Raw genomic sequence first — 26,784 nt, 5'->3', positions numbered from 1 at the left:
TTTTCCTAGAGTGCTGTAAAGATCACATTTCTATCTTGTGAACTTGGAGCACCCACAGTCTTATAAACATCTTGTCATCATAAATTACATTGGCTGCCACAGTGGTCGCAGTCACTTGACCTGTGGCTGCTGCCTTTACATTTTAAACACTTGGTTTGGATCCCAAGCCTCACATTGTGTTCTTGTTACTTGAGTCTCCAGTTGCTGTAACTTTTATTTCTTTTTGACAAAGACTTTGCTGCTCTCTCATAATGCCCCATAGTTTGCTTAAATTCACATTTACAGCTCCATCTTTTATCCTATCAGTCACACACGGGAATAGTGAAGCAGTATCAATATCAGCACAGCTAGCAATCTATTTCATTACAAGGAAATATTCCTGAAGAGACTCTTCTCCTCATGTCTTCTTCCATCAGTGCAGCAGTTTGTGGATCTCTACAGCACTTGCCTTCACATCAGATCATTTGTGCAAAGCTATCTTCAGTGCAGTTCATGATGTAAGACCCTTCTTACACCATGTAAAAAATGTAGCCATACCTTAAAGAATTTTATTTTTTGCCCAAATAAGCATTTCCAGTAGGTTTCAACCCATTAAAAACACAGTTTCCTAAAGCCCAAGATCCTCTTTTTAACAGAATATCTGTTACTGCTGCTTAATGACTTAACAGCACCCTTAATGTTGTGAAATGACAGAAAATTTACATTGATCCTGTGAATGTGGTGAGAACTGTATTCCACTTTTGTCATCTGTTTCTGAACTGGAAAATCTTTTCATCTTCTTCTCCTGTAAATTCTTAACATTTCTCATTTGGATAGCATCTTCTTCTTCACTGCCACCACCAAAATCTTCACACTCTGTGTTATCATCAACTTTCAATGCAAGTTTGTCAATTTTAGATAAATAACTAGAAATTCGGTGGTAATTTCATTTTTTGTCCCACTGTCTATACAGAGAACATTGCAGATTATAGAAATTCTGCTTCTGAAAATGATGCTTCAATAAATGACTTCTTAGCTTAAAGTTCACGTATTACTAATTGAAAAAAACACATACTGGTGTGCAAAACACAATAATGAAAGTGACTTTCAACACGATATGTCACTGCCAAGTAACATAGTTCTATCAAACTTGACCATACACAAAAAGAACTGCTACAGTCTAATACAGAAGGTAGCTGAAAGAAATAAGTGAGATGAGCAGAAATGACACTTTCATTCAAAGACAATAATTACACTGAAGTCACTGTGATTGTTACGGTCCCCTGGACATTTTAGAAGGCAGGACACGATTCACAATAGGATGTGTGATCACCGTGTTAGGGATGCATGTCAGCAATGCGCTCCTGTGGTGGCTGCAATGTTAGTAAGTAGTTCTTGTGGTAGCGATTTCCATGCATCCATCACTATGATTGATGACTGCTGGTGCACATGGACATTGTACAATACATCTCCCTGATATCTTCCACACCTCTCTGATGGGATTTAAGTTGGGGGAAGGGGGGGGGGGGGTCAATGGGCAGGCCAGTCCATTCACTGAATATACTCTCTTTCCAAGAGCTTCTCCACCTGTGTTGTTTGATGTGGTCACTTGTTTTCACCCATAAAATCGAAGTCAGGGTGGAATACATCCTTGAAAGATGCATATGCAAGGAGTACAGTGTCATGATGACACTGAATGGTGATTGTACTATGTTCAAAGATTTGGATGTCAGTTTGCTCATAGTACATTATGCCTCCCCACGTTGTAACATGTCAATCATATAGTTCACCAAAATGAAAATTATTTTAATTGATCTATGACAGGAAGGAAATTCTTAGTTTTTACATTTTTGATGAGGTCATTTCAAGATCTGTTGGTTCAAAAGAATAATGAGGTCATTAAAATATATTTGTTTTGGCTGTGTTTTACTTTCTTACTCAGTGCAATAAGTTGATTTAGTGGCTTTCACCCCACATTATTCAAAGCCCTCATTTTTTGTATCTATGTAGTTTGTACACATGTTGATGCTGAGGCATTTGTGCTCATGACCAATCTAGGGACCTGCTGAGTTTCATTAGTTTTGCTTACTTGTCTCAAGATATCTCAAGTTACTGTGTAGAGCCCTGGTTCAATCTCTGCCATTTTGTAGTGCAAACTTAGAGCAGTAACATATGATTTTTCTGACTCCTTTTTCTTTTGAAATTTCAAAAAGTGCATTTTTGTGCATTCTAAAAATTTCTTTATAGCCTCATGGGAGGTTTTTTGTAGCATCAGCTTTGCATGCCCAACATGTATTTGATATCTGCTTCGACATAATGTGTTATAACGTGTTTCCCAGTGCCTTCTTTTTTGACAAAATCAGATAGAATTTCGTACCTGTTAGTTGAAGCTGTAAAGAAGTAAATAAATAAACAAACTTATTCCAAACATTCAAATAATCTTACTGCAGTTGACTGATACCTGCACAACAAAACTGACTGAATGTACAGCACAATGTGCATGTACTGACTAAATTATTTTTCTGTCAGTACAAACACTCAAAGGCCATCACATTTTCCACTCATTGGAAAAGCAGCAGTTCTTAATGTCTGTGCCATTATGGTGCAGAACTTGTTGAAGCCTTAAATTTTATCATTAATTTTCCTACCCTGATAAGACATGAATGTTAAAAATCTTTCAGTAGGTGAAAATTAAATTAATCTGATCAATGTGACCTTCATCTGGAGTTCAGTCTGATGGTACAGAGTTGTGTTTTAACTACTTGATTGGAGAGATCATTTCATTGAAAATTCATTTACCGATTGTCGCAAAACTTCCTTACCAAACATCAATGAAAGATAGCTCGTATGACCACTTTCACAGTTTGCATGGTTTTTCATGCGACTGCTCAAGCCATCATACTCTGAACTCCAGTCTCAAGTTGTTATAGAAAAATTCATTTGAATAACACATTCAAAATAATTACATCTCTACCTTTTATTATTATATGACGATCTGCACTGCACTATTAAAACAAATATTTGTTTTATTTTAAACAGATGTGGTGTGGTTTCCTAACCTGTAGCCTAGATAGCCTGCACCTAAATGTGGCTCCAGCTAGTGTCCCATAATTCTATGATTATATTGCTTCTGGCCTCTGTTCTCATGTCTCTAAAATTCATCCACTCCATTTTCTTCTCATTTAACAACATGCAATTACTGTATCTCTAAACCATCTTTTTGCTTCTCCTATTGCCGCAGAGACCTCCTGCTGTAAATCAGCTTCTTTGTGTCCTTCAATAATAATGCTGGTATGATCTGCTACAATACTGGCTCTACTGCTGACAAGTATATTATTAACCATTTACAGAAATGTACCAATTGGAAAGAAACATTAACAGCAATACATCTAGTATAGAAAGGTAATGAAATAAATAAATAGAAAGGTAAAATGGAACAAAGACTACAGTGCTTACTATCTCTTAGTAAGAGATATTATTGTATATCTACCTAATGTGCCAATCTCAATGTATCTTGATTCTGAAACAGTGCATGTAAACACCAAACATGTACAATGTAAATATCCACAGCTACTATTTTCTATTTATTTTTGTATTTATTATTTAGTTAGTAAATTATTTTGCCAACTAATCTTGATGTAGACCACACATATATTCACCTACAGTAATAAGACATTAACACCCCCTTTAGACGTCATTGTTTTAAAAACTGTACCTTGAAGGTTTCTACAAAAAACATTGAATTGTTTCTTCTCATAAGGAGATATCATTATATGTAATGGAATATGTTGAGCACTGTCATAGTTACAAAGAATTTACATCCAGATTCTGTGTGGATGTTAAGTCACAGTGTTCCTGAACACCTCCAAGGGCTGGTGCATAGTACGAATACTGGCATGTGTGTCGTCTGTTTGATTCTGAAATGAAAACAAAAGTGATGTAGAGCTTATTAAATTTGAGTCAGTTTGAGAGAGTTGCAACAGATTATGGACTACAGAAATTTGGTTTATTATGTAGTGTAGCATGGTTGGATGATATGATCAGTTATTATGAAATAACAACTGAGGTGATCATCATCATCATCATCATCATCATCATCATCATGATAATATTATTGTTGTTGTTGTTGTTGCCCAGTGTCCAGTCCCTGGCTGGGTCTGTATGGAGCATAAACCTCTCCATCCTTTCCTATTTTTCTGCTCTGTACCAATCTCCTCCTCACATTCTTTCACTCCAAAGATCCACCTGTCTTTCCATCTTCTTCTAGTTCTCTTTCTCACCATCTCATTCCTCACTATCCATTCTAATGAGTCCTGTCCTACATTTTTGAAATCTCATCTCACAGGCCTATATGCTGCTCACCTGTTTGTTCTTCTTTACCCACATTTCTGATGCAGATATGAGTATGAAGTATAATGTGCTTGGTATAACATTTACTTATTTTTGGTGATAAATCTTTTTCTTTACCAAGATTCTTACTCTCTGCAGGAATCCATAGGCTTGCCTCCCCCTTTCTATAATCTCATCGTCACTTTTTCTTCTATTAAACTCTTCAAGTATTTGAATCTGTCCACTTTCTCTAACACTTGCCATCTAATACTTAAATCCTTGCTATTCCCATCTGTTTCCTCATTGTGTCCATCACTTCACACTTATTTGCATTAAATTTCAATCCATATTGCCCCACCACTTCCACCATACATTTACACTTTCTTGTACCTCTGCTTCTCCGTATCCCCCTACCATTAAATCATCTCCAAACATCACTGATTTTATATTTTTATTTTCTATTCATGCTTCCACTTCTTCCATTATTGCATCCATAATGGTCATGAAAAGTAGTGGAGGTTGTGCACTCCCTAGCTAATTTTTCTGTTCAAACCATTCTGTCTTCTCTCCTCCAACTTTTCCACAACTCACACTCCCTTCGTATAGTCCCTTTATTCTTTCCAATCAGCCTTCCAATTCTCCAGATCTCGCTTCCGATTTGTAAGATATTTTTACAACATTTCTTAGACAAACCACATTAGTTTACAAAAGATATGCAGAGGTCTGATTTGATGTGACAATTGTGTTGTGTAGACGTCAACCAGTTCTTCTAAGAAATTCATCAATGGGGTAGGCGAAGTTGGCAATCAATTAATACTAATTTTATGGAGTGAGTTGCTGGTTTGAAAGAGATGCTTCATTGATGACAAATTTCATTTAGGAATAAACATTTTGGCAGGCAGTAATTGATATTCAGTTCCTTGAACAGATCTCTGCACGATCTTTAATTCACACCACAAATAATTCATATTGCATACTTTTATAAACTGTAGCTGAACTAGGTATGTTACACCAAAATATTATCCCATATTATAAAGTGAAAGTAAGCAAAATATGCTCATTTTTTCTAAAAACTATCATTATGTATCATCTGCATTGCCAATAAAGATTTGTTTAGGTGTTTCAGGAGTTCTGTGGAAAGGTCCACAAAACTATATTTGTCATAAAGTTGTAACCCCCAAGAATTTAGCACTTTCAACCTGTACTATTTGTTTGTCAGTATATGTTGGGTAGCAATCTCTTAACAAATTCTGAGTTGCATGTAGCTTGTCCTTTTGAAATTAAGTGGCAAAGCTTAATTGATACCATTTATTAATTTACATGACAAAGTCATTAATAGATCTTTCTGAAATAGAACTTCATTTGCTATTTATTTCCATGTTTGTATTATTAAAAAAACCTTATAATGTTAGTGATGAATGATTGTGAATATAGGCTTACACAAGAAAATATAAGAGCCCTATGATAACTTGCAGGACAGTACATGTAAATAGTCAATAGTTGGATGATGACTGATAATTTAATATGGGGCTGTTGCCTGCTGAACCACCTTGCTTCCTTGTAGGCAGATGAATTTGTACAGTTTCGCAGAAGTTACTTTGGTGCCATATAATATTTTAAAATAATGAACAAGGTATTGTGATTTACACTGTCAAAGGTCTCTGACAGATCACAGAATATAACAGTAGCCTTTAACTTACAGTGTAATGAATTAGGTCCATTCTCACTGTAGGTCTAAATAGCCTTTTCTCAATAATGGAGCCCCTCAGAAATTCAAATAGTGACTTTGAAATTATATTATTTGAAACTGTTTGTATATTAGCATTTCTAAAATTTTTGAGAATGCTGGTAAAATTGAAATTCAAGGAAGTTTAATGGTATTTCCTTATCTCCTTTTTGATGGGCCTGTTAGCAAAGATAGGTGGCTGCCACGAGGATGACCTGGGTTTGATTCCCGATACTGTTTGAATTTTTGATTGGTAGGACGACTTGCACAGGGTGGACGCATCATTGTGAGGACAATTGAGGAGTTACTTGATGGAGCAGTAGTGACTCCATGGTCCAGAAAGCCTGCAAAACAGCCAGGAGAGTGATTTGCTGACCATATGCCCCTCTATACCACATATGCATGATACCACAAGATGTAGGATGACAAAATGGCGTGTAAGCATCTCTTGGGCCCTCATGGCCTAGGTAAGGAGTTCAGTCTTTCTTGGTCTAGTGGTGAAGCACATGCCTGGAAACAGAGGTTGTTGCATTGAATCCTGGTTGGACCATGGACTTCACCTCTTAATGATTCAGAGAGCCATCATGAACTATACTAGGTTCAGATACCACATTAAACTGTAGGTCCCTTTCACTGATCAGACAATTAGAGTACATTTGGTACATGAAAGTTGCCGAAGTGGTGTCCAGTTGGCTCAAGACACTCCGGTAGATTAGTATTTCTTGATCTCTGAAAAGCATATGACTCTGCAGCACATCCAAACTTATAATCAAAAGTAGAATTATATGGGGTACCAAGAGAAATTTGTGATTGGACTGAGGATTTCTTTGAAGGAGGGTGCAACAAGTTATCTTGGGTGGAGAGTCAACAAGTGTAGAAGTAACTTAGTGCATGCCTCAGGGAAGTATGTTGGGAACTTGCTATTCATGATGTTTATTAAGGACCTGGCAGACAATGTTAATAGTAACCTCAAACTTTACACAAATGATGTAGTCATCAGTAACAAAATACTGTTAGGAAGAAGCTGCACCAATATTCAGTCACAACTTTATAAGATTGCAAAGTGATGCAGAGAATGATGCCACAGGATAGTGGATGAATGGAAATGAGTGATGTACCATGCTATACCATGGGGCAATCAGATAGAGGGTGAGCAGGCAAATGCCTGTAGTAAGTTACCTACCATCATGTGTAGTGCCAACAGTGAAGTATGGGAGCATTTTTTGTGGTTAGGGTGTGGTCCTATGAACCCAATGGAATGCCTTTTGTATGGGCTAGAACAGCATCTTCACTCTAGATCCTGTGTCCAACATTGTTACTTTGTCTGTTTTTTCTTGTGAGGAAGAATGAGCTGCCATTCCTCAACATAGTTATTCAGATACCTCATTGAAAGTGTCCCCAGAAGAGCTCAAGGAATCGTAAAGGCAAAGATTGGACACATCCCATATTATGGTTCACTATGAGGTGTCTGGGTGCTTTTGATCAAATAGTTTATTGCCTAAGGTGGGTGAGTGGTGGAGTATCAATGTGAGAGGATAATGGGGAGGATATTTCTCATTTTAGGACATGACGTGAGGTAGTTGAAATCCTGGTGGAGAACATGATGCCATTACTCCAGTCATGGGTAGTACTGAGTCATGAGAGGGGTGCTCCTTTGTGGCTGGACAGTAGGTATATGGAGGATGGTAAGTGATGGAGAGACAGGGGGAGGAGGGGGGGGGGGTTAATTTTAATCTGCAAATGCCTCAGTGAGACCCTTGGGATATTTTGTATGGGCTGTTTGTTATTACAGGTGTGACAGCCATGGATGGCTGGGCTTTATGGAAGGGTCTTCTTATTGTACAATGGATGGCAGCTGTCAAAATGGACATATTATTGGTGGTCGGTAGGCCTGAAGTGAATGGAGGTACTGAGCTAATCATCCTTCGAGGAAGGTAGCTAGTGGGACTGAAGAGGACCAGATGAAGAGAATTGTGAAATTGTCGAGATTCTGCAGGAATCTGGACAGGGCACCCTCACCCTCTGCCCAGGCCATGGAGATGTCATTGATGATTCTGAAACAAGTGAGAGGTTTGAGATTCCGGGAGCCTAGAAAGGATTCTTCTAGATGTCCAAAGGACATAGGATGGTGCCATGTGGATGCCCATTACTGTTGCAAGACTTTAATGGTAGGTGATGTCTTGAAAGGAGAATTAATTGTGGTTGAGGATATAGAGCCTCATGGTGACCAGGATGGAGTGAAGGTCGTAGGATTGGAGTCAGTTGGGCATTGGGAAAGGTAGCATTCAATAATGACAAGGTCATAGGCATTTGGCTGGTTACTGTATAGGTGAGGTGGCATCAGCAGTTATAAGCAGGGCACTGTGTGGTAAACAATCAGTAACGGTGGAGAGTTAGTGGAGGAAATGGTTAGTGTCTTTTGTATAGGAGAGTAGGCTATATGTAATAATCTGACAGTAATGGTATACAAGGTCTGAGAGTTTCACACGCATTTGTCTCCAAATGTACAACCTCCTTCCTGGTTGACATGAGCAACTGTGTCCTCACTCACAATTACTTTTCCTTTTCAGCAAATCACCTGCAGACAAATCTGTTGACAACAGTGGGAACCAGCATGGCATCAGCCAATGCTGATCTATTCATATGCCATCTAGAGGAATCCTTCCTAGCCACCCAGAATCCCAAACCCCTCATCTGGTTCAGATTCACTGATAACATCTTCATGATTTGGGCTGAAGGTGAGGTCACCCTATCCACATTGCTTCAGAACCTCAAGTACTTCTTTCTTATTTGCTTTACGTTGTCCTCCTCAGCCCAACAAGTTACCTTCCTCAGAGCCAACCTCTACCTAAAGGATGGCTCCATCAGTACCTCTGTCCATATGAAGCCCACTAGCTACCAACAGTATTTCCACTTGGACAGTCGCCACCAACTCCATGTCGAGAAGCCCTTTGCATACATCCTAGCCACCTGTGGTCATCACATCTTTAGCAGTGAGCAGTCCCTCTCCATATATGCCAAGGGTCTCACAGACCAAAATTACCCTTCCCACCTTGCCCCGAAACAGATCTCCCAGTCACCTACCATTTCTCACATACTCTCCGACAGGTCACAAAGGAGCATCCACTCCCACCCCCCACCCCCTCTTGTGACCCATGACTGGAGCAACTGAGTCACATTCTCTACCAGTGATTTGACTACCTCTTGTCATCCCCTGAAATGAGAAATATCCTCTCCACCATCCTCCCTATCCCTCCCACAGTAGTATTCCACCACTTGCCCACCATGTGCAATAAAATATCCTTACCTGTCTCTGTTCCTCCCCTGCTCCCAGCCTGTTGCCCCGTGCCTCATATTCCTGCAATAGACCTAGATGCAAGATCTATCACATATATCCTCCCACTACCATATACTCCAGTCCCTTCACTGGCATCTCCTACATCGCCAAAGGCAGGGTCACCTGTGAAATCAGCCATGTTATCTACCAACATAATTGCAACCACTGTATGGCTTTATATATGGGCATGCTGTCTGTCCACATGAATGGCCACTAAAAACTGTGACCAAAAAACAACTGGACCAACGAGTTGCTGAACATGACTAACATGATGTACTCACCTGTTTTAACGACTGCTTCACAAGATGTACTCAACTTTTTAACAACAGCTTCACAGCATGTGCCATCTGCATTCTTCTCATCAACACCAATTTTCTTAGTTGCACAGGTGGGAACACTCTCTGCAACATATCCTTAATTTCTGCAGCCCTTTGCTAGTTCCTGGCCTCCAACTGGTTTTACCCCCTTCCCTGCCTTCACTTCTGCCAAACACATGCCTTCTGTCTGCCAGTGTACCTACATGGCCCTTACCCTTCTCTACTTTTCTCCTCTCCCATTTGCTTCCACTTCTCACCCTCCCCTCCCCCCACTCCTCTCCAACTCCTTCGCTTCACCAGCACTGCTCTTGGTACTGCACCTAGCAGCCCACTGTCCTGTCTCAGCCATTTCCCTGCATAATCTCTGGCAGGACTAGCATATGTCATTACAGTACAATAACCCTCATGGAATTTGCTGCAAATAGTGTATTGCGGTTCAGAGGAGTAATAGTTTCAGTGATTACAATACTATAAGAAAAACTTACCACTGAGTTGGGTGACGCAGTAGTTAGTACACTGGAGTTGCATTTGGGAGGACAACAGTTCAAACCTGTGTCCAGCCATATCCAGATTTAGGTTTACCATGATTTCCCTAAATTGCACCAGGCAAATTCCGGGATGGTTTCTATGAAAAGGCATGACCAATTTCGTTCTTGTGCTCGGTCTCTAATGGCCTCAATGTTGATTGGATGTTAAACCCACCTTACTTCTTGCCTTTGAAAAACTTACCTTTGTTAAAACTGACTTTAGCGCAAAAGGAGCGAAAATAAAGTACCGGCAAAACTCTTGCCTGATGATGCACAAGGTAGTGTGTAACGATTCATGTTGAATGTTACTTAAGTTTCTTCTGCCTGGTCGATTGATGAATGAATGCGAAATTTTTATGCTTCACAAAATTTGTTCATGTTAATTGACATCTGAACTGCACACTTGTCATGTAGACGTCACTGATCTCTTTGACTTCCAAAAGTAACTTCAAAACTGATCTGTCACAGCATTGCTTTATATAGAGTTTTAACAGTAGCTTCCAAAATAAAGCATTATTATTTTTTTACAATTTTGATGTTACAATTAAAATTTACAAAACTTAAAGAAACTGATGTTACAGCCAAATAAGGTATAAAATACAATATTGAATGACAGTCTTTTATAGTAATATCTTCAGTTTTCCATAAGAAAATCATTCTGAACTTTAATTACAACAATGTCTCTCATATTATCTTAGTTATTTAATTAATTACAGTTTCGGTTTGGTTACTAATATTCAATGGCAGTACAGAGCTTGTGCTTTACCTGATTACATACATAAAATGCACAAATAAGGCCACAAATTCTGGAAATAGGAAAACTGTGAGATGTATACAATTGGAGAGTTAATTAGAAATGTAATTACAAAGAATATTAATTGCAGAGGAAGACATAAAAATAAATAACAAATGAAAATACATCGCTTGGTAATAACTTTTAAGCCGTTTCTAAGACAGTGAGGTCTTCTGTTAATGGATTTTTAGATTACCATTTTGTTCATAAGAAGCAAATTATTTTTCATGCTAACAGCTCTGCAGTATCTAGTTGTTTATTTCTAAGGACTTTTTACTTCAATTTCTTGATTAGTTACTTAATTTAGTATATGTACATAATTTTATCAATGACAACAATCCCACGATAATTATGACAACACACACCCTTCCAGAACATTCTACATGCCTTTGCAATGAATATCAAGGTTTTTTTTTATCGAATAGGACAGAATGATACATATAAAGACACACATACAAGGCCTTAGGAAGCACTGAATTGTCCGATATCTACCTTGATGCATATAAATAAAAGGTGGTATCAGACATTTCATATGAATTTTGAGGAAGGCTGTATCGTTATAAGTGGACAGGTGAGGATATTAAATCCGAAAGCAAACTGAAAAGTTACTTCTGTCAAAATCCTTCTATTGAACTGTAGAATTCTTATTTAGAAATTCTGAGCTCATCTAGTGGAAAATAATAAATATTTTTAAGGGCATAAGAAAGCGTGTGTCAACAGTCTACATTTGGCCATATTTAAATGTAGATAAATGTAATAGGTTGTTATTTTGGTGTATTACGGAAATGAAACGCTAACTAACTCTGAAAACATCTGAAAATTAGAGAAACTTTAAATTTGAATATCTGTCTGCCCTGTACCAGTTGTTCACTTGTTGGTGGCTGCCAAAAGTATTATTTTAGTAAACCTGTTTCCATTTCTCTCTCTTATCATTCCCACTGAGTGACATCTATTTAAGGGAGATCAAATTTTATGCAGATAAATTAGGCAACCTTCCATTGTTTAAAAGGCCAATTTCTTTCATTATCTTTTTCAAATATTATTTGTCCTTATGGGCTGCAGTTACTTTGCTTAATGTGTCGTTGATAATAAGTCTCTGTAGATATACACAACCTGTAGTTATTTCAGTCCTACAGAGAGCTTTTAAAAGTCTCCTAAAACAAACACACAATTTATTCACAGGAAAATAAGGCCCATGGTTCAGAGAAATTTAACAAATATGATACTGATACAACTACGCCAGAAATTATGCTGTGGAAGTCGTCTTCATTGCAACCTCCTCGTGATCTCTGGGCTTTCGCTACATTTCTGTCATGGGAACTGAATGGTATTGACGATAGAGTACTTCTTGCTCAGGCTAAGAGAAGTATAGTAGATACTGTCACAAGGTTTCGAGTTGAGCAAGAAATTCTGTGCAAGGCCCAAACGTCTAGAAACCATGAAACTGAGGAAAGTAATATAAAAGAAGATGAGAAACCAGTAGAGGACACTGTGAGTGCAGAAATGGAAACAAAGATGGAAATTCATTCTCCAGAAACTCCAGAGGATAAAGAAACAAAATCTAATGAAGAAAGTGAAGAAAGGAAGGACAAAATGGATGATGTTCAGTCAGATAATGAGAAGGAGGAAGAGGAGGAGGAGGAGAAGAAGAAGAAGAAAGCAGATTGGGAAAAGGACAGTGATTGGGAGAGTTGTTGTGATGAAGACAAGAAAGGCCTGTCTGACCAAAGTCACACAAGCAATAATGTGGAACTTGCAGGTCCTAACAGTGATGAAAGTTTGCAGAAAGATGAAAAGAGTGTGTGTAGTGAATGAGAGGACTGTTGATGTGTTACTTTGCACAGCTGCACAGTATCAATATGTGGCCAGAAGGAGAGGTAGCATTTGGAATGCTAGAAGCCAATGCACATTTTAAATATGTTTCATATTTTCAGGCAATGTTTTCTGTCTTCAGTATTGTTGAGAAATGGAGTAGAAGGAATGATGCATTTATGGAATGGAAATGCTCTGATTACAAAAATTTAAGATATTTTCATGTAGTTGAATTACATGCAAAACAGTTGTTTTATTTCACCAGAGCTGGCCTTTTTTAAATAATGATTTTGGCACCACTTTCAAAATAATCATTATTGCATGCTTAATGGTGCCTGCTTCATCTACCATTCCATTATTTTACTTTTTCATTGTTGTCTTGCAGAAAAATGCTTTGACATCATCTGAAGTGACTGTGTGCACTTCAGTGTGCACAGTGTCTGTCTTATAAGAATCTTTCTTATGTCTCAAAACCAACAATGAAATTTTTGTTTCTATCTTTTCTGTGCTATTTTCTTTTTCTTTTGATTTCTGAATGTAACTAGAGCAATATTTCAAAAGAAGTAATTCAGTATTTTTGTTTAGATACCTTTATTTTATGTTCTTATAATTCAGAAAAGAATGTGTTTATTCCTTTAATTATTGTTATATGCTTGATGATATTCTGTATCTTTAACAGACACATTAGGTTTTGTGTAATCAAATTTGTGATTTATTGGTAAAAAATTATATAATGAGTGCATATCTTAATATGCAATAAGTCAAAAGGTTGTTCTTATGTGCAGAGCAACTTTGTTCACCAAGATAGATCTGACAATTTCTGCTTAGCTATGAAATACCTGTTGATAAATCAGGTGTTATTATTAGCTAGCTCTGTGTGTAGTGTATGACAGCTGCTGCATGGAATGCAGATTTTAATATAATGGCTGTCGTTTCCAAAATGGAAGACAATTGTGTTCTCTGTTTATTATACTGCTGTGTAATACTTTTCTTAAAGCTTCATATTGTGTTAAAAGTGCCTAGAGGAATAATATTTCCTCATATGCCTTTTGATATTTGTCCTTTTTTGTGAAATGTTAAATTGATCTCAGGCGTAAAAAATAATTATCCCAATTGCTGCACTAAAAATAGATCTGAAGATGACCATCTCCTGACACTGCATTTTCATTATAATCAAAACATCTAAAACAACGTTTCACATAATTAGATGGGAGCATAAGGGTGAGGGGGAATTGTTTTGTGTAACTCAACTGAAAGTGATTAGACTATTTATGAGACACTTGCAACTGCTGCTGTTGATAATTGTAGTACCACAATTTTTAAATTAAATAAGATTGATAAAGGGTAGCATATTTATTGTCATCTTGATAAAGAAGTTGTTAATCCAGTTAAACAAAAATTCTTTCTTTTTCCCATTTACTATGATTTCTCTTTTGAAGACATTAAAAACCTAGATGGTTCCACCTCAGGTTTGCTGTTGTTTATTTCATGTGCATCAGGCTGGAGGATTCTTTTTCTCTCTCAGATGTGGGAACTCTAAAAAAACTCAAATTGTTAGCTATACCTGTTGCTGTTTTTATTCTTTTGTGCTGTCAGTTGTACTGTTTATACACAGCATAATTAATTCATTTAGAATCTGAGCATAGTGCCAAAATTTAGAGTGATCATGATTTCTCTGATATTTGTTTATAATTGTATATAGTGTAAATTTGTTTAATTTACTTAAAACTGATGTTCTCACTATGGAACTCCCTTGAAAGAATATAAGTCTGAAATTTAAAGATTAACAGGTATGGCAAAGAGTTGACACAACTGTTTTGCTGTTTTCGGTTTGTTGGTCACTTATTAGTTACTGTTTGCTGCTATTCTAAGAAAATGAAGGATAAACTATGAGCCATTTTTGTACCTGATTATTGATGTTCTTGAAATGTTGCTGCTCAAAATAATTTATCTACTGATTATTTGTGAGAGAGGAGAAATATTTAATTTGGTTATTAAGTTGTACAAAATATATTTAATTCTTCATTCTCCAAATTTACAACAATGTTGACACAGTTTCACAGATTCTTATGCAAATTTCTTGTAAATTTGTAATCTGAAAAAATAAATAAATAAAAAATAAAATAGTGAGTGAATTTGGGATCTACCTGTAATGTTTCATAATATTTTTAGATAAACTGAAGCAAACAAACTGAGTGACAAGTCACACCACAGTCATTACAGACAAGCGAATTACTGTTAGAATAACAGAGTTAGGCGACTTTTAATACCTTTTACAGAAATAGGCAGGGATTTATTTCCGAAGGTATTGCATGTGGAGAGAACAAAATTCAATGAAATATGAGAGATGAGAAAGCCTAAGCAGAATAAATTAAAATGTAGGAAAATATTCTGTTCAATATCCTGCATACTCTACATTCATATTCTACCATGCATGGCAGAGGAACTTATCACTGTGCCCCTTACGAAGGCCCTTTCCATTTCATTCACGTATGGAGCATTGCTTAAATCTGCACTGTAATTAATATAATTTTGCATTCACGTCACAAGTGTGATACATACACTGATGGAAAAAAAAAAATCGCAATACCAAGGAGGAGTAGTGGGACATAAGCAAAGTTGGTAGGCGTGTTTCTACATCTGAAAGATAATGATCATACAGATTTCACATCAATTGCATATGAATGGTGCTACTAGCACCACTATGAGGATGGATATCAAGTTTGCTTTAAATACACATTGTAACGGTTGAGACAATGTGGTGGGTTGATGTTAGTCAAGAATGGCTTTAAGGTGAGAAAGACACCATTATCAGCACCTCACTGAGTTTGAATGAGGTCGGTTAACAGGACTATGAGAATATGGATGTTCTTTCTGAAATATTGCAGGAGTTATGGTCTGGGGTCCAATTTTGTATGACAGCAGGAGCTCTCTCATGATTATCCTGTGCACCCTGATTGCAAATTTGTATGACAGTCTGGTGATTTGACCTGTTGTGCTGCCATTCATTAACAGCATTGCAGGGGATGTTTCCCAACAGGATAACATGCCCCACATGCTCTACAGTGTGTTGGCATTTTGTTCTGGCCTTCTTGATCACCAGACATGTCTTCAGTCAAGCAGATGTGGGACTTCATCAGACGACAACTCCAGCTTGTTCCACAACCAGCATTAATCATCCCTGTACTGACCAACCAAGTGCAACAGGCATGGAACTCCATCCCACAAACTGACATCTAGCATCTGTACAGCACAATCTGTGCATGTTTGAATGTTTGCATTCAACATTCTGGCAGTTAGACCAGTTACCAATGTACCAGCATTTCACATTTGCAATAGCTTATCTTTTGCTTACATTAATCTATGCTTATGTAATGTTAATCAATTAAATGTATTACATAGACAAGTGTATTCCTAAATTTTTATTACTGTACATTAATTATTTTTGGTGTTGCTAATTTTTTACGTCATTGCATATGGAGCTATAGTATATTCTTAGAATCCTCACTTAATATTGAATTTTTAAACTTAGAGATTACACTTTTGCTGCATTGTTGGCATCTGTCTTAAAGAGTCTCAAAATTCAGAGTTCTCAGTATCACTGTGACCCCTCTCTTATGGGCCCAACAAATGTGTGACTACATGTGCTGCCTTTTTTTGCATATATTGTGTCATGTAAGTATTTAGTAACCAATTTTCTTTATTTCCACAATGAAGTTCCACTGCACATCAGAGTGGGCACTGATTTGAAACTTGGCAGATGAAAATTGTCAGATCGAAACTCAAACCTGGAACTTCCACCATTCCACAATAGCTAGTCTTGCAAGGTATGCAGGAGGATTTCTGTGAAGTTTAGAAGGTAGGAGAAGATGTACTGGTGGAATTAAATGTGTGAATAGTGCTTGGGTAGCTGAGTCACTAGAGCACTTAAAGCAAAAAGCTAAGGTCTCAGGCTCAAGTGCTGCTCTGACACATAATTTCAGTCTGCCAGTAAGTGTAAATCTCTTTTTGAATTCTACCTATCAATAAATCAGCAACTGGTGCCTGCTTTACCAACAGTTCATTTCCCTGCAATACCCTGGTATTTCTATGAGCTGGTCGATTCCAGTTGTGACTCATTGATATCGTAATCCTGTCTCAGGATACTATGTTTTTTGTAGAGATCACAAATGTACATTTCTGAACATTTAAAGTGAGATGCCAGTCTGTGCACTACTTTGAAATATTATCACAATTTGACTAAATATTTGTGCAGGTTTTGAAATAGTGCTTTGTTACAAGTAACTGAATTATGGATACTTCAATGTTTTGTGTCTCATGATACCTGTTTAATGATACTGCTGTGTCATAGGCCAAATCAGTTAGCAGCTTCCATCATGTGACAATGTGTGCTGTACTGTCTCTGTTTGAAATTACTCTTTGAGTTGTGTTGACAAAAATGAACTATGTACAAAAGCCTCATTTTCATGTTCATGATATATAATGTTCTTGTGAACATGTTTACTTTTACCTCCATTATACATGTGGCTGTGAGTATGATACCCTATTGAGAAAAAGCTTCCTGATACAAGAAGAAAAGACAAACTATATATATGAGAGTGATGTAGTATATTTCTATAGCATCTGTCAGAGATGAACGTTTTCAATTGTACAGTTCCAAAGTTAGACACATTTTGCGATTTCCAAGTCCATGAATCTGTTCAGTGTAATTAACGTTTTGTGTGTTGGTGTGCCTGATGGAATTTTTTTTGTCCTCTTCAGTTATGTCCCAAAATGTATTTCTTTTGGCAGTTCTATCTAACCCACACATCACAAAGAACTGTCAAACAGCCTCACAAGTAACAAAAAGAAACGCACAAATAATATACTTTTATCAGCCAAATGCAGTTAGCAACCATGTTACTCATTGACAACAGAATGGAACAACATGTTTTTGCTTCCTTATGTGATCTAATAATTCGTGAAACTCCAGCTACGTGGTGACACGTACATTACTGCATTCTGTAGTGCACTTTGGTAAGTTATTTGTGAATGTAGCATGCCTTTACTACAGTGGATAGAATTGCCAGTGACAAAACAAAAAAAAGTATCCCTTAGATATTGAAACATTAATATTAAACATCAGTAAGTGGCACATCAAATGATAATACATAGATTCAGAGGCAAGGGTTAGTGTGTGAAGCTTCAGCCACTCCGTTCATTGCTTTTCCTTGTAAATAGTGGAATGTAAAAAGCAGAGCTGTGGCATTATAGAAATGGTTGTGGGACTCCGTTATTAAATTGATAAAAATATTGCCTCTAATATTCAATGTTTTTTAAATAAAAGCACACGCTCCACAAGGAGTGAGTTTGACCGATTTTGTGAAGTTTTTTAAGCTGATGTTCCTTACCAACATCGTGTGCAACTTTCCTTTGTTCATAGCTATTGAAGTTTTTATGCAGTGTATTTATTTATGTATGCTACAGATAGAACAATATGACTAGAATATGGACAAGGGAGGAAATGTGCATTTTAATAGGCTAACGTGGGAATTTTACACATGTCCATTTTCTTAAACAAACTGTGTGGTTGGGGACCCAGATACAGCCAACCGAGCAAGGTGGCGCAGTGACTAGCACATTGGACTCACATTCAGGAGACAATTGTTCAAACCTACATAATAGGCTGAATCGTTCGCCATGTTTTCCCCAACTCTGAGGGCTCGGAAGTGTTTTAATTGTATGTGGTTAACCTGTGCATGCAACTTTCTACAATATTTCTTGTAAAATATTTGATATTGCATATATGAAATGTAACAAACAGCAATTAATGTGTATAGAGATATTTAGAATGCCCTTCTCATATGACATAAAAATTGAAATGTAATATTTCACAGCTATAGAAATGTAGGCTTGAAACTTGTGCGGTAGTTTGTAAATATTAAATGTGTGAATTGACACAGGGAGCATGATCAGTTGTATGAATTTTTTAACTTGGTACCAATGTCTTCAAACAGGGGTGTTCTGCAGTAACAACCTGTGGCTATTTGTTAGTTTTTATCCAGTAAAGTGGTGTTTGCTTTTTAATCATACGTAGGTACTTCCAGAAATGTGGCATTTTTATTCTACAGAGGGTGGAAAAGTAGAGTTTCATGTCCATTAAAACGAATTATTGTTAGTAGTTTCGTTTGTTGCTTATTGAGTTGTACTCAAAACAGCATTCTTTGAAGGTTATGTTATTTGTGCAGGTTCCCTCACGATGATCAATCCAGTATAAAAATATCTTTATTATTACTCATCCTAATGTACCTATATAAGAAATGGGGTTAAGTACTGTTCAGTTTGTGTACATATGTTTGTGATAAGGAGATATAAATACATCACAATAAATAGTTTTATAGCACGTCCCATGTGACACGGAGATTCTCTCTCGTGCAGTTGGATGTCCTGTCTGCATCTACATCACCATTAGTTGCTCGTCCCATGTGAGGATGGGTGTGACTCATGTAGTGGGATCTTCTAGAAGCCCATAGAGCTGCACTACCTGAAAACCATGCTCCCAAACCTCTGCTATATGAAAGTAAAGGCATTTCAGGGTACAGCCTCAGTTAAGGATACTATGTGAAAAACTTCACTCATTATCAACTGCTCTAGAAAAGTTGACTATCTATATCTATACAGGGTGGTCCATTGATCGTGACTGGGCCAAATACCTCACGAATTGAGCATCAAATGAGAAAACTACAAAGAACGAAACTTGTCTAGCTTGAAGGGGGAAACCAGGTGGCACTATGGTTGGCCCACTAGATGGTGCTGCAATAGGTCAAATGGATATAAACTGGTTTTTTTAAAATAGGAACCCCATTTTTTATTACATATTCGTGAAGTACATAAAGAAATATGAATGTTTTAGTTGGACCACTTTTTTCGCTTTGTGATAGGTGGCGCTGTAATAGTCACAAACATATGGCTCACAATTTTAGACGAACAGTTGGTAACAGGTAGGTTTTTAAATTAAAATACAGAATGTAGGTACGTTTGAACATTTTATTTCGTTTGTTCCAATGTGATACATGTACCTTTGTCAACTTATCATTTCTGAGAACACATGCTGTTACAGCATGATTACCTGTAAATAACACATTAATGCAAAAAATACTGAAAATGATGTATGTCGACCTCAATGCATTTGGCAATATGAGTAACGACATTCCTCTCAACAGTGAGTAGTTCGCCTTCCGTATTGTTAGCACATGCATTGACAATACGCTGGCGCATGTTGTCAGGTGTTGTCGGTGGATCACAATAGCAAATATCCTTCAACTTCCCCCACAGAAAGAAATCTGGGGACGCCAGATCCGGTGAATGTGCGAGCCATCTTCGACAACCAATCCACCTGTCATGAAATATGCTATTCAATACCGCTTCAACTGCACGCAAGCTATGTGCCAGACATCCATCATGTTGAAAGTACATCGCTATTCTGTCAAGCAGTGAACCATATTGTAGTAACATCGGTAGAACATTACGTAGGAAATCAGCATTCATTGCACCATTTGGATTGCCATTGATAAAATGGGAGCCAATTATCCTTCCTCCCATAATGCTGCACCATACATTAACCCGCCAAGGTTGTTGCTGTTCCACTTGTCGCAGCCATCGTGGATTTTCCGTTGCCCAATAGTGCATATTATGTCGGTTTACGTTATCGCTGTTGGTGAATGATGCTTCGTCGCTAAATAGAACGCGTGCAAAAAATCTGTCATTGTCCCGTAATTTCTCTTGTGCCCAGTGGCAGAACTGTACATGAGGTGTTGCATAGAAATATGGTACGTGCGCAGTCGATGTTGATGTAGCATTCTCAACACTGACGTTTTTGAGATTCCCGATTCTTGCGCAATTTGTCTGCTACTGATGTGCGGATTAGCCGTGACAACAGCTAAAACATCTACTTGGGCATCATCATTTGTTGCAGGTCGTTGCTGATGTTTCACATATGGCTGAACAGTTCCTGTTTCCTTAAATAACGTAGCTATCCAGCAAACGGTCCGGACACTTGGATTATGTTGCCCAGGATACCGAGCAGCATACGTAGCACATGCCCATTGAGCATCTTGATCACAACAGCCATACATCAACACGATATTGACCTTTTCGACAATTGGTAAACGGTCCATTTTAACACGGGTAATGTATCACGAAGCTAATACCATCAGCACTGGTGGAATGAAATGTGATACCACGTACTTACACGTTTGTGACTACAGCGCCATCTATCACAAAGCGAAAAAAGTGGTCCAACTAAAACATTCATATTTCTTTTTGTACTACACGAATATGTAATAAAAATTGGGGGTTCCTATTTTTTATATAAAAAAACGCAGTTGTTATTTGTGCGACATTATGGCAGCGCCATCTAGCGGGCCAACCATAGCACCATCTGGTTTCCCCCTTCAGGCTAGACGAGTTTCGTTCTTTGTAGTTTTTTCGTTTGATGCTTATTTCGTGAGATATTTGGCCCGGTCACTACCAATGGACCACCCTTTATATACGCGGCAAGGTCGTCCACACCCAGGGGCAAGGGGGGTGGCACACTCGCCTGCTGAATGGATCTCAGGGAGAGGAAAAAATACATAGTAGTCAGGTGGTTTCTTTCAAGAAAAGATATAAAAGTAGGTTTCACGCTGGTTTTTACCAGATTCGGAACTAGAACTTTTTATTGTTACTGACAAGTCGCCATTCCTAGTGCAAGATGTTAAAAATACTCCATACCAAGCGAGGTGGTGCAGTGGTTAGCACTCTGGAGTCGTATTCGAGAGAACGATGGTTCAAATCCCCATACGTCCATCTAGATTTAGCCTTTCGTGATTTCCCTAAATCAACCTGAGTAAATGCCGGGATGGTAATGCTGAAGAGGTACAGCTGCTTTCCTTCCCCATCCTTCCATAAGCCGAACTTCTGCTCTCTCTCTCTCTCTCTCTCTATCTATCTATCTATCTATCTATCTAATGACCTCGCTGTCGATGTGATGTGAAACTACAATCTCCCTCCACTCTCTGAAAATACTCCATACTCATGGCCTTGCGCGCCCCCGCCCCCCCCCCCCCCCCATGCCTACCTCCTTTACAAACAACCGTACGGATGCCCTTGATATGGAAATATTATAAACGTTTTCTGATAATTAAAATTCTATAATACATCATTTTTTAATATATCTTTTGGGGCAGCTCCACCTCGGACCCTTTAACTACGATGTCCAATGTGTGTATTATGGTTTTTCGGTAGTTTGAGTTAAATTCTATGTAGGTGTAATTGCATTAACGTAAATGTGTCATGAAATATTGGGAGACGAGTGGTTTTTACCGAAAAGTGAGTGATCCATTGCATACCACGCTGTGAGTGATTCCTGAAGCCTGCTCGCTGCTCTCTGTTCGAGGCACTGTGCTGGGATTTCCCTGCTTTTTGAAAGCTGGGCGACCGCATGTCGCGTAATGAGCTACCGCGCCGTAACGAGTAGGTGGGGCGGGCAGCCTCCCATCCCATCCCATCCCATCCGATCCGATTACCTGGCTACACGATCAAAGAAAGAAAGAAAGAAAGAAAGAAAGAAAGGCTCCCTCCTGCGGCAGATGACGGTGCTCTTCCTGGTCTCTTAACGGGACGGGAAAGCGGAGGGCTCTGTGTAGCGGTTTTCGGTTATATCGCTTTTTCGAACATCAGTTTAACCTGACCGCTCCAATCGCTCAAATTAACCAGTTTCTTAAATAACCGGTATTCAGTTTTGTATTTCCATTAATTTCAGTAGTATACGTAGAAATCAAAAAAAGATTGAAAAATTTGGACTCTGTTTCAAGATACATAGTCGAAATATTAAATTAAATAGGCAAATAAAAGAAAACGCAGTTCGTCCATAGTTAGCTGCTTTTCTTGAAAAGTGATAGTTGGTTGAATGCCACTCGTGTTCCCCAATCGATTCTAATGTTTTGAAACTCAGCTCAAAAATCAATTTGTAATCGGGGATCATACCACTATTTGGGTATTACGAATAATAACTGATAAAGGGTGAAAACTGAGATTGAATGACTCTGGTTTTCGCTTTAATTTGTCATTTTTCTAGGGCTACAAACAGATAAAGGTATGTTATGTAGACACGGGCAACAGATAAGCTAATTTCTATTTTTATTATGTACTATGAATGAATCCTTAAGTTTTTAATTTGTTACTGTTACCATAGTTTCCTTTTTTATATATCAGAGAAATGGCAGACAAATCTTTAATCTCTTAAAGCAAATGATGCATTGTACTTCATTGCTACGTCACTGTGTAAAAATATTTGCAGACTGAAACTTCCTGCCAGATTAAAGCTGTGTGCCGGACCGAGACTCGAACTCGGGACCTTTGCCTTTCGCGGGCAAGCTATGAGGACGGGTCGTGAGTCGTGCTTGGGTAGCTCAGATGGTAGAGCACTTGCCCTCGAAAGGCAAAGGTCCCGAGTTCGAGTCTCGGTCCGACACACAGCTTTAATCTGCCAGGAAGTTTCACATCAGCCCACACTCCGCTGCAAAGTGAAAATCTCATTCTGGATTTGCAGACTATAGTTAATGCCACTCTGCAATACAACAGATGTCTGTCGATGACAGCGAGAAACTACCGTATAGACAACTCTTGTACACTGAACGTACACGCGTACCTTAACCCAAGACACACGGCAACATGAAAATTGTCATTTCAGCAATGCGGGTTCCTTTTGTATGCCTTGAATTTGTAGCTCGTGTCCTTCGGCGTGATTATTAAAATGGTACTGATCGCTTGTCCCATTTTCTATATAATGCGGTATTTCAAACCAATACAAACAAAATTGTTCCTTTTAAAAAGAAAGGTTGATTTAAAAACGAAAAATTTAGCACTGCTCCTATGGCTAATTGATATTTCGTTTTTCTTTACTCATTTGTTAATAAAACATAAAAATACCTGTTATAATAACAAATACCGAAAAAAATACCTAAAACAGTCATCGATTTTAACCGATCGGTTTTTCCCATTCCTACGCGCAGTCAGAATCAAGTATTCCTGTGACTTTGCGGTTCTCAGCTGTATTTTATAATAATAATGTGCTCCAAGCAACTAATAGCCGAAACGAGAAACGTCCACTAACGGTATGAGCTGCTTAAGAGGATAGTTTCCCTGCTAGGAACAAACAAAAATACTTTCAAACAGTAATAATGTGTGCTTCGTTTCAGCTCACGTTGGTGAATTCGACCGTGAAGGAAGCTGGCCGCTTACTTCTGGGCAATGGGGAAGGAGGAGGGGGGGGGGGGGCTGGTACTGCGGGGATAGAGGATGTGAGGAGGAGGAGGTATGTTTTATCGTTTGTCGTCCAGTACTGACAACTCACGGCCATAGGCAACTCATACCGATCAACAGCTATGGTGTAAATTTTGACAAGGCAGTAACGTGCATTCCTGAATGCACATTACAGAGATGATGATCTTCAAATGTAGTAGGTATTTGCAGCAAGGAATATGAAATTAAATTAAAGCTGTTATAATAAACCACAATGAATGGAAGAAAAATAACATTCAAGATATTTAGTAAACATTTGCGATTCTGTCTCACATTGCATAATGCATTTAAATATAAGTAAAGTTACTGTATTAATCAATTAATCATCCGCTCACAGAAACAACACAATACTTTATCAGGCAATTACAGCGTTAGAACGTTGGGATTGCTGAGGGGAACAGCAGCCTGCGACGAAGAACAGTTTACACGAAGTTTTCCGAATGGTGCCAACTTTTAACGATCACTGTTTGGGGGGCAGCTGCTTTATGGCGCCCTTACTCATAACATACTAATTTACGTCGGTTACCAATTAATAGTAAGATCGGTACATATTCAGCCCGAGGTACCGTCCCTCAATGACAGTAGTGAGCAAAAGAGTTTGACGACCACTGCCCCACACGGTCATGGTTATTGCGCAAAATTTCCGGATGCGCAGTAATATTGAACGTGTAGCGGTGAAATTCGGAGGTACACGGTAATACTGAGCGCACCAAAAAATTGCTTTGAAATATGTTGCGTTGCCGGGGAATATTTTGCCGTCTGTGTACCTACAGTATTGACAGTATCATTGCGTGCTATAGTCCCTGGATAGATGTCGTCGTCGTCGTTATTGTGTTCAAAATGAGATCAAAATAGGACGAAAGAGCGTTCATATCAGGGGTAATGGAAATGTGTAAATCAAGCCGGTATTGTGGGATGTTGGAGCATATGAGAAAAAGACTAAAACCTTGGAACACACACACACACACACACACACACACACACACACACACACACACACACACACACACACACACACACGTTACTTACCTGAACATGATTCTTTGGTGTACGTATTTTTGCACGACACTATTCCACAACCCAGTTCCACATACTTTAAGGTGAAATTCTCCTCGTAAATCTGAAATCTTCCAAAGAACTGCCTGTAGCAAGGTATAGTAGTGTAATAACAGATAAGCGCTGAGTTAGTGGAGTTGCGTCCCTCATCGTACTATTTTGTTTCTTTTCTATCGTGTGGGCATAGGGGTCGTCTGTAGAAATTTAACCAGCGCTTGGGGGGGGGGGGGCGGGGCGGGGGGGGGGGGGGCAAGACTCTAAAATTGGCCAAGGTAGTGCTTGCTACATTTGGCTAAACGTAAACGAAAGCTTTAGCGAAATCACGTAATTCACCTACAGAAGTGTATGAGAATTCTGTAACTTTGTACTAAAGTTTCCACAGGGAGGGGGAAGGTCAAATGCTTGACCATGAACACGTAATATATATATATATATATATATATATATATATATATATATATATATATATATATATATTTCAATTATTTATTGCACAAGAACATTGTACAGATATCATATATATGTCATTTTGAAGAGAAACCCTGTGAAAGTTTCTCTTTTTTTTTCCCCTCCATGTATACCGCCACACTGTAGTTTGGCAATTTGGCGATAGTCAGCGCTAGCCACAAACATGGCGAGTTCAGGTGCGGAGCGAGCTTTCTGTGTGTTGGAGTTCGACAAAAATAAGTGTGCTACAGCTGTTCAACGGATGTTTATAACCAAGTACGGTAAGAATCCACCAACAAGGAAGGCTATTTACCACTGGAACAACAAATTCGCTACAACGGTTGCTTGTGCCCGAAAAAGAGAAGCGGACGTCCCAGTGTAAGTGAAGTGAGTGAAAAGGAGTCCAAAGAAATGGCTCCAGAGACAGTATGGAAAGTCCTGCGACAGAAGCTGTCTATGAAAACATTCAAATTGGAGCTAGTGCAGGACACGGAGTTGTCGCATCGATAGATCGGCTGTGCTACGAAAGTTGACATCTGTTTCATGAAATGGCCTCCCTTATCACCAGATCTCACTCCGTGTGACTTTTTCTGGGGGGGGGGACCACATTAAAGACCTGGTTGGTGTATGTACCGCCTCTACCATGTGATGTAGCACCACAGTCGACGATGGCATGCTGGGACTGGTATGGCAAGAATTTGATTATCGTATTGATATCTGCCGGGTCACTCATGGCTCGCATATCCAATGATCGTAAAAAAAAGAAAAAAATACAAAAAAATAAACACTTCAGAGTTTCTCTTCAAAATGCGATATGTATGATATCTGTACAATGTTTCGTTCTTGTGTTCTGCAATAAATAAATAAATAAATAGTTCCTGAACTTTATGTACACCCTATATATTGTCTGAACTCGATTCTGTCAACACATTTTCGTGAGTGACATTTGACGGTCCTTGAAGCAATTTTTCATTCATCTCCTTTGTTCTGCTTGCAATGAAGTAGAGCAGTTATTACAGCAGCAACATCCGTAACAGTAATATTACTGACCATCTAGAGGACCCAGTAACAGCTGGCGTCTGTCTCTGCCATGTTTACACTTTCAAGATTTGATACTAATATTGCGCAGTATAGATTCT

At 38.4% G+C, this 26,784-nt stretch overlaps 1 protein-coding gene and 1 non-coding gene across 5 annotated transcripts in view; both read left to right on the top strand.

Moving 5' to 3' along the window:
- The window catches only part of LOC126251488 (DNA ligase 3), a 605,411-nt gene that overhangs the window by 471,098 nt on the left and 107,529 nt on the right, over window positions 1–26,784 (top strand). The gene's annotated exons all lie outside the window — the stretch shown is intronic.
- On the top strand, window positions 23,240–23,314 carry Trnas-cga (transfer RNA serine (anticodon CGA)). Its single transcript has one exon. It is a non-coding gene; the product is annotated as a tRNA-Ser (tRNA).

Source organism: Schistocerca nitens, chromosome 4 (assembly GCF_023898315.1).
Source record: "Schistocerca nitens isolate TAMUIC-IGC-003100 chromosome 4, iqSchNite1.1, whole genome shotgun sequence".
In the NCBI taxonomy this organism is placed as follows: Eukaryota; Metazoa; Arthropoda; class Insecta; order Orthoptera; family Acrididae; genus Schistocerca; species Schistocerca nitens.
The sequence above is the reverse complement of the archived record's forward strand: the minus strand, read 5'-3'. Positions and strand labels throughout refer to the sequence as shown.